Below are 16,401 nucleotides of genomic sequence, written 5' to 3'. Positions count from 1 at the left end.
TACAGGCTCCTGACTTAGGACAGGCACACACAGAATGTGGCGGAGTTAAACATGTTAGCAGATGGATACAAATAGAAATACATCTAACAAAAACACAGAGTGGACGTGGCCGGAAACTTGTACATCCCAACAACAAAAAGACACTAAGTACAGATCTGAGAGTACACGCAGTTACTGACAGCTAGTTCAAAGCCAATAACAACTAATAAAAAAAAAATTATCATCAAGATTATATTTTACATGTTTTATGGGCTATTTTCTGTTTGACTGTCCGTATTTTCATAGTTAGACCGGACATAGGTTCAGAAATTAATGTAATGTTTACAAACACTTTTTTTTCTACACGAAGTTTTTGATGCAATTTTACGAAAAAATGAGACGAAAGACATCTGATTTTTATTTGATATCTTGATAGATATACGTAAACAGTTTCAGAAAAGGTATCACTCCAAGGGATTGAAATTCTACTTCTGGCCAAATTTTGGGGAAATATGTGACATTTTTACCCCCCTTTTTGCAATATTTTACAGCAAATAAATGCAGATTGTTGCCATGGATACACCAAAAAGAAATTATATTTTACCATTTTAACTAATGGATATCAAATCTATGAAAGATACTGATTACATACATATGCACATATATGACACAAACAGCTAGTAAGCTTGATTTGCAAGAAAGCAAGGAAAAGGGGATGGTAAAATTTATGAGAGTAAATTTTAATATTTTTTCCTAACTGTATATTGCTACCTTATGGCATACTTTCAAAGCTCAGAATTGCATAATTTAAGACTTTTCATACCACAAATCTATTGATTATATTTTACATGTTTTATGGGCTATTTTCTGTTCGACTGTCCGTATTTTCATAGTTAGACCGGACATAGGTTCAGAAATTAATGTAATGTTTACAAACACTTTTTTTTCTACACGAAGTTTTTGATGCAATTTTACGAAAAAATGAGACGAAAGACATCTGATTTTTATTTGATATCTTGATAGATATACGTAAACAGTTTCAGAAAAGGTATCACTCCAAGGGATTGAAATTCTACTTCTGGCCAAATTTTGGGGAAATATGTGACATTTTTACCCCCCTTTTTGCAATATTTTATAGCAAATAAATGCAGATTGTTGCCATGGATACACCAAAAAGAAATTATATTTTACCATTTTAACTAATGGATATCAAATCTATGAAAGATACTGATTACATACATATGCACATATATGACACAAACAGTAAGCTTGATTTGCAAGAAAGCAAGGAAAAGGGGATGGTAAAATTTATGAGAGTAAATTTTAATATTTTTTCCTAACTGTATATTGCTACCTTATGGCATACTTTCAAAGCTCAGAATTGCATAATATAAGACTTTTCATACCACAAATCTATTGATATTTAGATTCTAAAGTAACTAATGAGGGAGTAAAGTGTTTAAGAATGACAATACATATCAATTTTATTGTTTACAGTCCTTAGCAACCAAAAGACATTTTGACACAAAGCTTATATTTGTACTCTATTGGCTTTACCCTTTCTTCTGAAGGATTGCGCTGTATGTAGTAGCATAAGTATTGAAAGCTTTGTATTTTTTCTTGCGAATATATCAAATTATTATTTTTATCAAAATTTCATGTCTAATGTTGACATATTTTAAATGTATTATAGTTGATTCAGCTGTTAGAAATTGATTCCCAATTACCAAGTTTTTTAATCAAGGCTAGGTATGCAATACACATAAAGATTAACATTTTCATGCTTTAAATTTGCTAAATTTTGTACAATTTTGCATCTTCAGAGATCTTATTAAGATTTTCATCATTGATAAACTGACACAAGAGGTGTAGTTTTTAAAATTTTACCAAAAATTGAGGTAGAAATGAGATTTTACACTTTGACTTGGCACCTTTCTTTAAATCAGTTTTTGTCGCGTTTCAGTGTCAACTGCTAACCTTCATAAAATATTTATTACACAACCAATAAAAGGCCAGTTTACTCTTTTTAGCTAGCAGAACACAGAAAATTAATTAAAAGGGAGAATTTGAAAAAATATTTACTATGAAATAAGTTTTCTACAGGTACAACCAAACTTCAAACCCGTGGAAGAATTTAGTAAAGGTTTTAAGTAATTTGTGGTAACGAAATCCCTGGCTTATTAATTTACCAGTAATACATAGATTACGTTCATTAAAATCCAAAACGTCACAACAGACACGGGCATATCGAACGAGTTGTGATATATAAACACCGTAAGATGGTGGCAAAGGAAGATCACCATCCAAAAAAGGAAAATTAACAATAGGGAATGAATAATCGTCCCTTTTGTCGTAAATTTCAGTGTGGAGTTTCCCGTGTAATACTGAAATAACTTAATCTAGGAAAGGACAGTTATTACCGTTTATAACTTCACTTTCCGCTATAAAGATGATGTTCTCTCAATAAATAATTTAAAATTTGATGACTATGTTGAACGCATCTATCCCCATTGAACTTGAGATAAAGGATACAACAGACACATTTAATCTGCCTCATATCTTAACTTACATCTAGAAATTGACAATGAGGATCGGTTGAAAACAAAACTTTACGACAAAAGAAATGATTTCAGCTTCCCAATTGTGAACTTTCCATTTCTATTTAGCAACATTCCATCATCGTCTGCATACGGAGTATATATCTCCCAGTTGATACGATATTGCAGGGCTTGTATTTCTATCATGATTTCCATGATAATGGTTGCTGCTCACAAGAAAGCTATTAAAGCAAAAGTTCCAAGTGGTGAAGTTGAAGTCATCACTTCGTAAATTTTACGGACGCCATTACAAGTTGGTTGACCTTTATGGAATATCTGTTTAATTGATGACAACGGATATGTTCCAATTGTCGTAACTACATTCCCGTCAGGCCCCTTTTCCTCGAATGTGACCTACCGAATTAGACTTATCACCGGGTTTGTATTAACATGAGCAATACGACGGGTGTCACATGTTCAGCAGGATCTGATTAACCTTCCGGAGTACTTGAGATCACCCCTATTTTGGAGGGGTTTATGTTGTTCAGTCTTTAGGTTTTCTATGTTGTGTTTTTGCACTGTTGTTTTTTATCTGTAGCGTTGTCAGTTTATTTTCGACTTATGAGTTTGAATGTCTCTTTGGTATCTTTCGCTTCTCTTCTAAAAGATTAAGATATGAAGATAAATCTGCCCATGTTCGGCGGCAAACATTCACGTGTTTAAAATCGATGATGGAAAAAGAGGAAATGTTTGGAGCCAAGAAGAGACTGTCCTCTTCATTGAACTTTATGGATACGGACATGTTCATGATAAGCTTAAACGTACATCAAGGAGAAATGTTCAGGATTAGCTTAAAAATAAATCAAGGAGAAACCGGAATATTCTCAAACGGGATATGCACAGATATGAAAACAGTTTGATAAGTAGTGATGTGTGAATCGTAAAAATAATTTATTACTGCATACGTAATTAAAGTGACCCACTAATTTCCTCCATGCTTTTGCAGTGTGTGATTTTCCGCGGGATATGCAGAGTGACGTTGTAATATTCAATTTTTACGAATACTTTTTTTTATGAAATTAAAGATTATTAGGTCAGACCGGTTCTTTGAATACATGTACTACAGTGTAAATGCACTAGATTTAATTAGATCATCGAGACCGATCTTCCTTATGGTTGCTGTCTGTTTTATATGTTTTTCTCGTGAATGTTTTTTCAATCACCAGGCTTTTGTTTTTTCCGTTTGAATTTTTCACATTTTAGATTGTCGGTGCCTTATATAGCTGTATATGCTTGTCCCAAGCTTTACGGTATCAGACATATTAATTGATACTTAAATCCATGTCATTTAGACTATGTTGGATAGTTGTTTCATTTCACTTACTAAGTATCAATAACCTTGATGGTGAACTTATGAGCCCTTCTATTCTATAAACTCTGATTTTTTGGTTTTTTTTCTTCAAATTATTGAGTGGCAAAAATAGTTGACTTCCAAGGTTTCTTTTAGGTAGGAATAACTGAAGGTTGCCTAATTTATTTTTAGACAATGAGTTAACTTATTGAACGATGTAATATTTAAAAAAAATCGTTAAGGGTTCAACCTGTTATTTCTGCGATTGCTGCTGTCTGCCAAAAAACTAAGACCATTTATCAGTTAAGGAAAAATTAAATTAAAAATACAATGTTTTTTTTCAGATGATATTTCTTGATAATGAAGCAGCTTTTTTCCAAGTTTTGTAATGTTCCATGCAAGTTTGACAAATGTATTGATACCTGCAAGTTATTGGTGTCTGAAAACTTAAACATTTGACTGTCCATATATCTAAATAATAACTGCAAACAAACAAAAAACTAAAAATTATTTTTTGTCAACAAATTTTTGTAAAGGGATTTACACGAATAAAACAAAAACAGTCCTAATTTAGTACAATTACATTACATGTGTGTTTCATTATAATACGTTATTTTGATTGGCTAACAGCAATCTAGCGTCATTCCGAAATTAACCTTCATTTCAAAATGAAATGTAACATTCATGATGACACGAGATTCCACAATAAAGTGCACAGGTAGATAAAAGAAAAACTTGATAGAAATCGTGTTTTCATGATCCTAGCAAAAAAAGTAATTATAAGTATTGAATGCTTTTTTTAGTAATTTTATTTGGTTGTTAAAGCGTTGTCCGTGCGCACATTTTTAGAATGAAGCGCTTGAAGCGCTTCCGCGCTTCATACAAAATGTACTTCGGTCAACGCTTTTACATCCCAATAAATTTACAAAAAGAAGCGTTCAATTCTTAAATGAATATGTGAAATTGGAAGTTTTCGACTTTGTCTTCAATGGCGGGTTCTCAGTTGGCACATACAAGACAATGGTAGTAGTATTAAACAGAGTAAAATTCGGTTGGTGAATAAACAAAAAATGATATTTGTTCACTTATCAATAAATCGAAGGCGCCTTCCATAGTAAGAATTTTAATCATACTAGAAAATGACAGGATAGGTTGTTAGATGCTTATTAAACATGTGAAGGAAACTTTTGTTGAGTCAAGGATATCGTCAATTCAGTATATTGCTCGCGGAAAGGAAGACCCCGGAAATATCATGGCCTTAGTTCATGAAAGGACTGAAAAGAATTTTACATGGCTATGAAACATGGAATTTTGCTCAGATCCTACCAAAGGAATCAACTTTAGATGTTTCTAATGAACGCGTTATGTCCCTTCAACGTGCAAAATCATTCAAAATGTAAAGGACAATGTTTTTTAAGTGGATGTTGCTACAAAAAAAAGCAGAGCAAATGTCTAATAGTAGATGTCATCCAAATTTAAATTTGAGTTTGTATTAGAATATTATGCTTATGCTTAACACTTTAATATTTATGTGTCTAAATATGTTTAAAATGATTTTATACTAGAATAAACTATTTAACGTTTATTCACTGTCTCTTCATTCCAGTTGTTATGTTTAATCCCTGATATTTTAACTAGTGACTATGCATACTTCCTGAAAATTTTATTAATTATATATAATCGGGCGCATTGCATTTGCGCCAATTTTTTACAAAATACAATCTTTCATTTGCGCCACAGGGTTATATTTCATTTGCGCCAAAATATAAAAACTGCATTTGCGCCATTTTACAGGTAACATATAACGGAATAGTTTGAATATTCATTGCTATATCGTGAACAAGATTTAATACTCGTTTCTAATACAAAACTTAGAGTCGTTGTCTTTTAAAATTCTAAAGTGATCACATGTTTGCGGTGGCAATGCAAGATGGACCTTAACAATTTGGAGACAAACAGAGCAAATAAGTTTGTCATTTCTCATGTTCCGACAATTGGCGACAAGTCATTCAAAAAAAAAAACCTTGCAAAGCCAGAATTAAAACAGATGTGGACAAAACCATTATAAAAACTTTAGTTTTCTATGTTGTGTTTTGTGGATTAAATTTTGTTGTTTATCTTTTCGTCGTTTTTTTAATTTTTTGTCATGACATTGTCAGTTTGTTTTCGACTTATCAGTTTGTTTTCGACTTATCAGTTTGTTTTCGACTTATCAGTTTGTTTTCGACTTATTAGTTTGTTTTCGACTTATTAGTTTGTTTTCGACTTATTAAGTTGATTTCGACTTATTAGTTTGTTTTCGACTTATTAGTTTGTTTTTGACTTATTAGTTTGTTTTCGACTTATTAGTTTGTTTTCGACTTATTAAGTTGATTTCGACTTATTAGTTTGTTTTCGACTTATTAGTTTTTTTTCGACTTATTAGTTTGTTTTCGACTTATTAAGTTGTTTTCGACTTATTAGTTTGTTTTCGACTTATTAGTTTGTTTTCGACTTATTAGTTTGTTTTCGACTTATTAGTTTGTTTTCGACTTATTAAGTTGTTTTCGACTTATTAGTTTGTTTTCGACTTATTAGTTTGTTTTCGACTTATTAGTTTGTTTTCGACTTATTAAGTTGATTTCGACTTATTAGTTTGTTTTCGACTTATTAGTTTGTTTTTGACTTATTAGTTTGTTTTCGACTTATTAGTTTGTTTTCGACTTATTAAGTTGATTTCGACTTATTAGTTTGTTTTCGACTTATTAGTTTTTTTTCGACTTATTAGTTTGTTTTCGACTTATTAAGTTGTTTTCGACTTATTAGTTTGTTTTCGACTTATTAGTTTGTTTTCGACTTATTAGTTTGTTTTCGACTTATTAGTTTGTTTTCGACTTATTAAGTTGTTTTCGACTTATTAGTTTGTTTTCGACTTATTAGTTTGTTTTTGACTTATTAGTTTGTTTTCGACTTATTAGTTTGTTTTCGACTTATTAGTTTGTTTTCGACTTATTAAGTTGTTTTCGACTTATTAGTTTGTTTTCGACTTATTAGTTTGTTTTTGACTTATTAGTTTGTTTTCGACTTATTAGTTTGTTTTCGACTTATTAAGTTGATTTCGACTTATTAGTTTGTTTTCGACTTATTAGTTTTTTTTCGACTTATTAGTTTGTTTTCGACTTATTAAGTTGTTTTCGACTTATTAATTTGTTTTCGACTTATTAGTTTGTTTTCGACTTATTAGTTTGTTTTCGACTTATTAAGTTGATTTCGACTTATTAGTTTGTTTTCGACTTATTAGTTTGTTATCGACTTATTAAGTTGGATATCCCTTTGGTATCTTTCGTTTCTCTTTATGAACGAACTTAACCATGGTATAAACCAACAGAAAATAGAACCACAAATCAGAATCATGGGGACATTACTGAAAGACCATCAACATGATCAAAGATTTGACGATTGAAGAAATAAAAGAGGACTAATAGAAAAATATAGTATGCACCTAACAGGCGAAAATTTACGACATGAGTACATCCAGGCCGTTGCTTACAAGTTTTGTGCCAGAACAGACTTATAGTTTTACTGCAGCGTATAGAAAATAGAACAGACTTATAGTATATAGTGCTATCATTATGCTTTTATGTTGACTGATGCATATGTTTTATTTTGCAAACAAAACCTGTTTTTAAGTTATTATTAAAAGTATCTTTTAAATAAATATATTATGTATCTGTATTTACCTGTATTATTGGCGCAAATAAATATCATTTTGGGTTGTGGCGCAAATGAAACGGATGTTTTTGGCGCAAATGAAATGCCAATTTGCGCAAAAGCAAAGAACCGATAAAATCACTGAAGTTACTAGTGATTATACATAATTCCTAAAAATTTCAGGGATTATAGATAATCTCTAATTATACAAATTTACGGTAACATATCTATATTGTCATTGATCATTGTTTATGAAGAGACACACCATGGGAAATCTAGTGTAAAACTAAATTACCTCCCTTTATCTTTCTCTGTTTGTCCCGTTTAAAACACTATTTATAAAAAATTCACAAGAATTAAAATTCGTTCTGGTAAATAACAATAAAAATGAATTGAATTTTCATTTCTTGAAAGCCTCTTGTATATAAGGATAGCATGCACATTTCTATTGTTCTCACGTCATAGGTTTTTCTACTGACCGGTCAAAAGGTTAACTATATATTTCCGGTTTAGGACAGAAGAGGTGCTTTAAATCTTATTTATCATACTGCAGCTGTGATTACAGTGATTGCTTAAAAAAGTGTTTTTTCTCATTACCAAACTTTTAGTATGAAATCCAAGCATTTTTTGTTGAAGACCCTATTAGCATGATTAGAAACAAAGAGTAAATATAATTTGAAGATCAATGATTTCATTTTTATTATTTTATACCAAATCCCTGTTTTAAGTTGCAAATGAATGTTCAATTATAATAATTTATTCTTCACGAAACCGAAAAACGTGTGTTCTTCTCAGCAATCAATAATCGATATGAAAAAGGAAAGAGTTTAGTATTCACATAAAAATTTTTACAGCGAAAGCAAAGCAAGGTACTTCACCACTCAAATAAAAGTAATCATGTCATCTTTGTATATACGTGACAAGTTTCTTTTGCATTCATGAATGTTGTGTTTAAAGACACTTTCCTTTCGTAAATTTTACGGACGCCATCACGACTTGGTTGACCGTTATTGGAATATCTGTTTCACAGATGATAGATGATATGCTTCAATTGTCGTAACTACAATCCCGTTCCCCTTTCCCCGAATGTGACCTACCGAATCAGACTTGTTACCGGGTTTGTACTAAAATGATTAACACGACGGGAACCACATGTGGAGCAGGATCTACTCACCTGAGGTCACCCCCAGTTTGTGGTGGGGTTCATGTTGTCAGTCTTTAGTTTTCTAGGTTGTGTTTTGTGTACTGTTGTTTGTCTGTGTGTCTTTTTCTTTTTTATACGCCCGTTTACGAGACGTATTATGGTAGACCGTTGTCCGTCTGTCCGTCCGTGATCAACATGTCGGACAGTAACTCGAAAACGCTTTCACCAATTTGCAAGAAACTTTGGTGAATTGTTTATATCTATTGACGTGCGATCCTTTTCGATTTTTATAAACTTAGATTTTACGTTTCCGAGTTATGGGGTTTTATTCATTAAAAAGGGGGATTTTCGAGTTTTCGGACAAGAACTCAAAAATGCTTTCACATTTGCAAGAAATTTTGATGAATTGTTTATATCTATTGACGTGAGCTGTCTTCACCAATCTGCATTTGTTTGCACCTGTCCTAAGTCAGGAACCTGGGGCCTGTTTATCGAAGCAGTCTTAGGATTAGGACGTGTCCTTAGACCAACTTAGGACATATCTTAATCCTATGTGGGTTTATCAAACATGTCGTAACTTAGGAAAATCCTAGGAATTGTCCTAACTTTAGGATACCAATTTAGGTGTCTTAAGATGGTCTTAGAATGGTCCTAACTTTAGGATATATTTAGGATGGTTGTTTTATAACTAAATATGGCCTGTATTGGTGCCTAGGATGAAAATATTGTTCTGCTTTTTTTGTTGTTGTAATCTCTGTCCTTCCTTTTTATTTTTCACTCTATTAGGTCCTGCCTTTTTTTATCAGTTTATCCTGACTATTTTTTACATACATGTAAATTGTCATCCTGCTTTTTTTTTGCAAAGTTCCTCATCCTGCATTTTTGTTTACTTCCAATCTCCTGTCCTGCCTTTATTTTATTAGTTCATTCTGACCTTTTATAACATAAATTGTCATCTTGCTTTTTTTTTTTGCAAAGTTGCTCATCCTGCCTTTTTTTTTACTCCAAACTCCTGTCCTGCCTTTTTTTCAAATTAAAACCTAGTCCCCCCCCCCCCCCCCCATAAAAATCAAATGGTAGTTCCCTTAATGCATATTAAATCCCTATCCCTCTTTTCAGCACCATTTGTTGCAACATTTGACAATTTACCAAAAAACAAAGTGTTACTCTTGTCCACGTCGTCCAGGAGATACTGTAGTTTTGCATCGTTAGAATTCGAATTTCGTCTCTTATTTTCACAAGTATCATCGCATGTTATGTGTAGTAATAAAATAGTTGAAGTACTCAGTATTTATATGAAAGATGCACGAGATTTGCCTTTGAACTTTTAAGTATGAAACCGTGACACTTCGAATTCAGATCACTCAAAGCATATAATGATCTTACCGATTATATATTTTATTTTAACTATTTACAATTCGTTTGTTTCAATTCTTATAAAAAACGTAGTTATATGTTTTGTCTTATGTTTTGTTTTATGAGTTTAAATGTACAAATATAATATAAAAAGTATTTATCACCTTTAATTTAAAACTAATAATTATTTTCTAATTATTTATCTTTTTTTTAAATTATAGTTATTGGTTAAATTTGATACAATATTTTCATTTTTTCATTTTTAATTTGTTATTTTCTTTAACGCCAATACTTAGGACAGCGGTTAGGACATCCTAGCTAAGATAATCCTAAGATAGCTTCGATGTGCATGCTGAGACATGTCGTAAGTCGGTCCTAACTTTATTCTTATTTCTGTCCTAAGAAATTCTTAGGACCGATCTTAGGACAGATTCGATAAGCAGGCCCCTGATGTTCAGTGGTTGTCGTTTGTTGATGTGGTTCATAAGTGTTTCTCGTTTCTCGTTTTTTATTATAGATAAGACCGTTGGTTTTCTTGTTTGAATGGTTTTACACTAGTAATTGTTTGGGCCCTTTATAACTTGCTGTTCGGTGTGAGCCAAGGCTTCGTGGTGAAGTCCGTACTTTGACCTATAAAGGTTTACTTTTACAAATTGTGACTTAGATGGAGAGTTGTCTCATTGGCACTCATACCACATCTTCTTACATATTTCGATTTTTATAAATTTTAAATTTTTCGTTTCCGTTTTATGGGGTTTTATTCATTAAAAAGGGGGATTTTCCAGTTTTCGGACAATAGCTCAAAAATGTTCTGAGCAGTTTCCATGAAACTTTGGTAAATTGTTTATATTTATTGACGTAAGCTACCTTTTGATTTTTGTAAATTTTAGAATTTATGTTTTCAAGTTACGGGATTTTATTCATAAAAAGGGGTGATTTTACAGTTTTTGGACAATAACTTAAAAGAATTTGAGCAGTTTTCATGAAACTTTAGTGACTGGTTTATATCTATATTTGAATAAACTCTCTTTAGTCTTTTTCATAAATTTCTGATATGACATTGAGAAGTTATTGAATTTTATTCTTTGAAAAAGGGACGGACGTATCATGCGCTCACGGCGCAGCTGTTTATTAGCTATGGCGTTGTCAGTTTATTTTTGACTAATGAGTTTGAATGTCCCTTTGGTATCTTTCGTCTCTCTTTTATGTAGTCTTTCTGAAACATTCATTTCCAACCATCTATTTACGGAATCTGGAATTAACTCCATAACTAAGAGAATACTCTGTCACATGTCATTTATGTAAGGGTGTGGATTGGGTTTACAGAATAAAGAATATTGGCTAAATAGTGCAGAATAAAGGGCTAGAGAAAGAATAGAGAAAAAAATAGGTTAAAAAATAAAGAATAAAGAAAAATAGGGTTCTAAATATAAAGAATAGAGATTAACAGGCCATATTTATAAAGAATAGAGAAAAATGGCCTAATAATTAAAGAATACAGAAATGAAGGACCCCATTCACACCCTCTTTTATTGTATAAATTAAAAAATGAATTGGCAATGACATATTTATAATATCGTAGTGTGTCTACGAAAAGCAATTACAGTATACTTTACTTGATTTCCCTTATCTGGTAATTTTATTGTTCCTGGATGAAAAAAAAATAGTTTATCGTTTAGTTTTGCAGAACAATATCATCGAAAATGACAACAATTCATGTCGAAACTTTGCTTTAAATCAATTTAATGATAAGGATTCTAACACACTCATAAAATTATTCAACTCCGCATACAATCTTCTGACATTTAGGTAATTTGATCTCTTTTGAAAAAATAATTTGTATGCTCACTTTTATTTGGACAAAAGTTGATACTTATTATCTAATCAGGCAAGATCCCCATTGCAAAATAAAAATATAGAACAAGACTATTCTGAGTGTGATATAAATGCCGCTGTATTTGTTACAATATCAATTTGCTGTGTATGAAATAATTACCACTGAACTTAATTGACATTCAATTAATCAATCGTTAATTTAGTTAAGACTTCAGGGAAATAAACTTAAAACAAATAAGTTTATCAATTATTAACTACTTAAGGACGACGACTACTGTCCATTAAAACAAATTAAATCAGACTAGAAAATGACTAGATGGATTGTCAGGTGTTTATTAAACATGCGAAGGAAATATGTCTGTTGAGTCAAGTATTCGTCTACATTGAATATCTATATATGTTGTCATTTATCATTGTCAGTGAATTCAGTAAAAAAACACTAATTCATAGCCTCGATCCTTGCTTTCTATGTTAAATCCTGCCATGTCAATCATTAATGTCTACTTTGTCTCAAGTTCAAATAAAGTGGCAGTCATTTCATGTCAAATCAACTCATCATAGAACCAGGCTCAAGCTAGCAGCCACTCGCTAGCAGCCACTACGCTAGCAGCCAGTTTTCGGATATGTCTATGAACCCAAAAGTTGCATGAGATTCAAACGTACTCAAAATGTTTTTATTAATATATAACTACTATACTATTAGTTTTTAATATATAATTAAGCAGTCGAAGACACTATTCAATGAATTTAAAAAATTCATTTCCTGTTCATTAACTTAAAGACAATATTAATCGTTTTAAATATACCAAACAGCGTACTGCACGCTTTAAATTTTTAATAGTCAACAGTTTTGAGTGTATATAGAATCGTAAATAGTTATGAAATTATTGAAATGCTTGCAAAATTGCTTGTAACATGGAATTGACTAAGACATCAGTAATTATTTTTGTGATATTGTGTCAAATGGCTTTCCATATTCTCGGCATCCTGTCAAATAGTTCCTGAAAAGTTAACATTGTTCTGCATTACAAGAATAGAAAGTTGCGCTCGTGCTTTAATTTTTTTTTAATCAGACAAATATGTTTTAACGAAACTTTCTATTTCTAAACCAGTAGATTTCGTTTACTTTTGATTAGACGAAAGGTTTATTTTTTGTACACAAAGTATGGTGGGCAAGGAAATTATTTATTATCTATTTAAAAAATAGATCCGTGCTATACCCCGATTTTGAATTTTGGTCAAGCAGGCCCTAGGTCACAAGCTTCCGTTTGCACCTAGTGCGGAAAAAAGTATTGCCGTAGGGAATTTTTTATTAACTTTTCCGTATGGGTGGGGTAGGGTGTCCGACCCCAAATTTGGACCTGATTAAAAAAAAAACTAAGCCGAACCACACCCTGGATTTTTTCTCAAGTAAACCTCAGCTACTCAGCTTCACTTTGCTGAGTAGCTGAGGTTTACTTGAGAAAAAATCCAGGGTGTGGTTCGGCTTAGTTTTTTTTTTAATCAGGTCCAAAGTTGGTGTCGGACACCCTACCCCACCCATACGGAAAAGTTAATAAAAAATTCCCTACGGCAATACTTTTTTCCGCACTAGGTGCAAAGTGAAGCTGAGTAGCTGTAGTTTACTTGGGAAAAAATCCAGGGTGTGGTTCGGCTTAGTTTTTTTTTTAATCAGGTCCAAATTTGGGGTCGGACACCCTACCCCACCCATACGGAAAAGTTAATAAAAAATTCCCTACGGCAATACTTTTTTCCGCACTAGGTGCAAACGGAAGCTTGTGACCTAGGGCCTGCTTGACCAAAATTCAAAATCGGGGTATAGCACGGATCTATTTTTTAAATAGATAATAAATAATTTCCTTGCCCACCATACTTTGTGTACAAAAAATAAACCTTTCGTCTAATCAAAAGTAAACGAAATCTACTGGTTTAGAAATAGAAAGTTTCGTTAAAACATATTTGTCTGATTAAAATAATTAAAGCACGAGCGCAACTTTCTATTCTTGTAATGCAGAACAATGTTAACTTTTCAGGAACTATTTGACAGGATGCCGAGAATATGGAAAGCCATTTGACACAATATCACAAAAATAATTACTGATGTCTTAGTCAATTCCATGTTACAAGCAATTTTGCAAGCATTTCAATAATTTCATAACTATTTACGATTCTATATACACTCAAAACTGTTGACTATTAAAAATTTAAAGCGTGCAGTACGCTGTTTGGTATATTTAAAACGATTAATATTGTCTTTAAGTTAATGAACAGGAAATGAATTTTTTAAATTCATTGAATAGTGTCTTCGACTGCTTAATTATATATTAAAAACTAATAGTATAGTAGTTATATATTAATAAAAACATTTTGAGTACGTTTGAATCTCATGCAACTTTTGGGTTCATAGACATATCCGAAAACTGGCTGCTAGCGTAGTGGCTGCTAGCGAGTGGCTGCTAGCTTGAGCCTGGTCATCATAGATACCAGCCGATTACAATTTGGACAAGGTTCACTTTAGGCCAAATATGGCCTTGAATTTCAACTTTTTCATAAAATTTCAAAATGGCCATTATTTGATTCTTAGATGGATCTATTTCAAAAGCCTTACTACTAGGTTCAACAAATCTATTCATTAGCGTACATTCTAGGCTTCACAGTCATCACATTTTGGATATATTGTAAAAAAAAACTATGATCTTGTGTATTTTTTCTAACCTTTTTTTTAAAGCTTCAGGAAACACTTGGTCGCAACTTAGGATCGAAAGTGTTCTGTAGCCAAAAGTTGCCAATGATGATATTGCATCCCTAGACATAAAGACTTTCAGGATCAGAGGTGGCGGCCAAAGTAAATTATGTTAAAAACTGTTAAGAGTTGTTGAAATTTTGACCAAAATTGACTCTACAACACAAATAATGCATACGTGAGGGATCATTTCTTCGTTATTTTCAATGTGATGTTCCGAACAGAAGTTATTTTGTATTTATAGTTACATGTATATCACAACAATGTCTATGTGAAATTTGTAGTATTTTGGTCTGATTAAAAAAAAACCATCATAATCTTATAGGGCCAATTTTAACCCTTCGTGAACTTACTCCGGACGTGTTTTGTCCACAAAAGACTCATCAGTGACGCTCGAATCAAATAAAATTATGCCTTATCCTGACTTATGCTGAAAAATTCAACATACCTTTAATTGCCTATTAGAGCGCACTGGTTACCGGAAGTTTGGTAGTACAAAAACTTGTACTTCTTATTTGAACAACAGGACAAAAGTACCCTCCTATTATAATTTCATATACTTTTTTATTGTTAAAAATAAACAAAAATTTTACAGTGATCCCAAGTCATTAAGTTTTCATTCTATACCAAAATTACGCAAATACTTTGCTTATTGACAAAGTTACAGCTATGCGTAGGAAGTATTTTGTTTAACATATATGTACTATTTTCTTGTATATTCTTGTAAAAAAAACTATGATTTTTTATAAGTTCACGAAGGGTTAAAATTGGCCCTAAGATTATGATGTTTTTTTTTTAATCAGGCCAAAATACTACAAATTTCACATAGACATTGTTGTGACAGGTCCCGAATTAGTGGTTCTATACCTGAAGAGACACATTGTGGGAAATCTAGTTTAAAAAAATGCCTCCCTTGCAAATACTGATTACTTTATCTTTTCTAATTTTGTTCCGTTTTAGGAAGAATACTATTTATTAAAAATTGACAAGAATATCACCACTTTCTGGTAAATTATTACAGTACATATAAATTGAAACAAAATAATATTTTCATTTCTTGGAAGCCTCTTGTATATCAGGATGACACTCATGTCATTGGTTTCCCTTTTTTCTGGAAAAGTGACCGGTCAAAAGCTTAACTACAAATTTGCGGTTTTGGACGGAAGAGGTGCTTTTAGACCTAACTTATAAAAACCGTGAAACTAACGTGTTTGACAGTGATTCCTAATCATCCAACCTTTTGTTTGGTAAGTTTTTAGTTAATTTTAAGTATGAAATTACGTATTTCTTTATAGATCCTATTTAAAACAAAGAGTAAATATTACCTTGTTTCATTTTCATTTTACTAGAGATTACTCTAGAAATGTATTTTATACATTTCTTTTTTAAATGGCAAATGAAGGGTCAATTATTATCTTTAATTGTATTCTTCATGCTTGCTACAAGCGTGCGTTCTTCTCAGTTATTGTTTTATATTGCAATAATCGATATAAAAAAGGGGGAGGAGTAGAGTACTCACACAACAATTTACTTCGACATTCCAAGAGCAGGAACCATGGCAGCAGTTGTCTTTGTCTATATGTGATTTTTTTTTATCAAAAAATGTTTTGTTTAAAGAAAAATTAAGATAATATTTCTGCTACATTTATTTGAACCATCTATTGAACAAGTTTGGGAATCTGGAATTAATCCCTACTAAGAGAATACAGTACCATAAGTCATTATGAATGCATAAATCAAAACATGAATTGACACCAACATATTT

This window comes from Mytilus californianus, unplaced genomic scaffold, assembly GCF_021869535.1.
Source record: "Mytilus californianus isolate M0D057914Y unplaced genomic scaffold, xbMytCali1.0.p SCAF_8, whole genome shotgun sequence".
NCBI classification, from domain to species: Eukaryota; Metazoa; Mollusca; class Bivalvia; order Mytilida; family Mytilidae; genus Mytilus; species Mytilus californianus.
The sequence above is the reverse complement of the archived record's forward strand: the minus strand, read 5'-3'. Positions refer to the sequence as shown.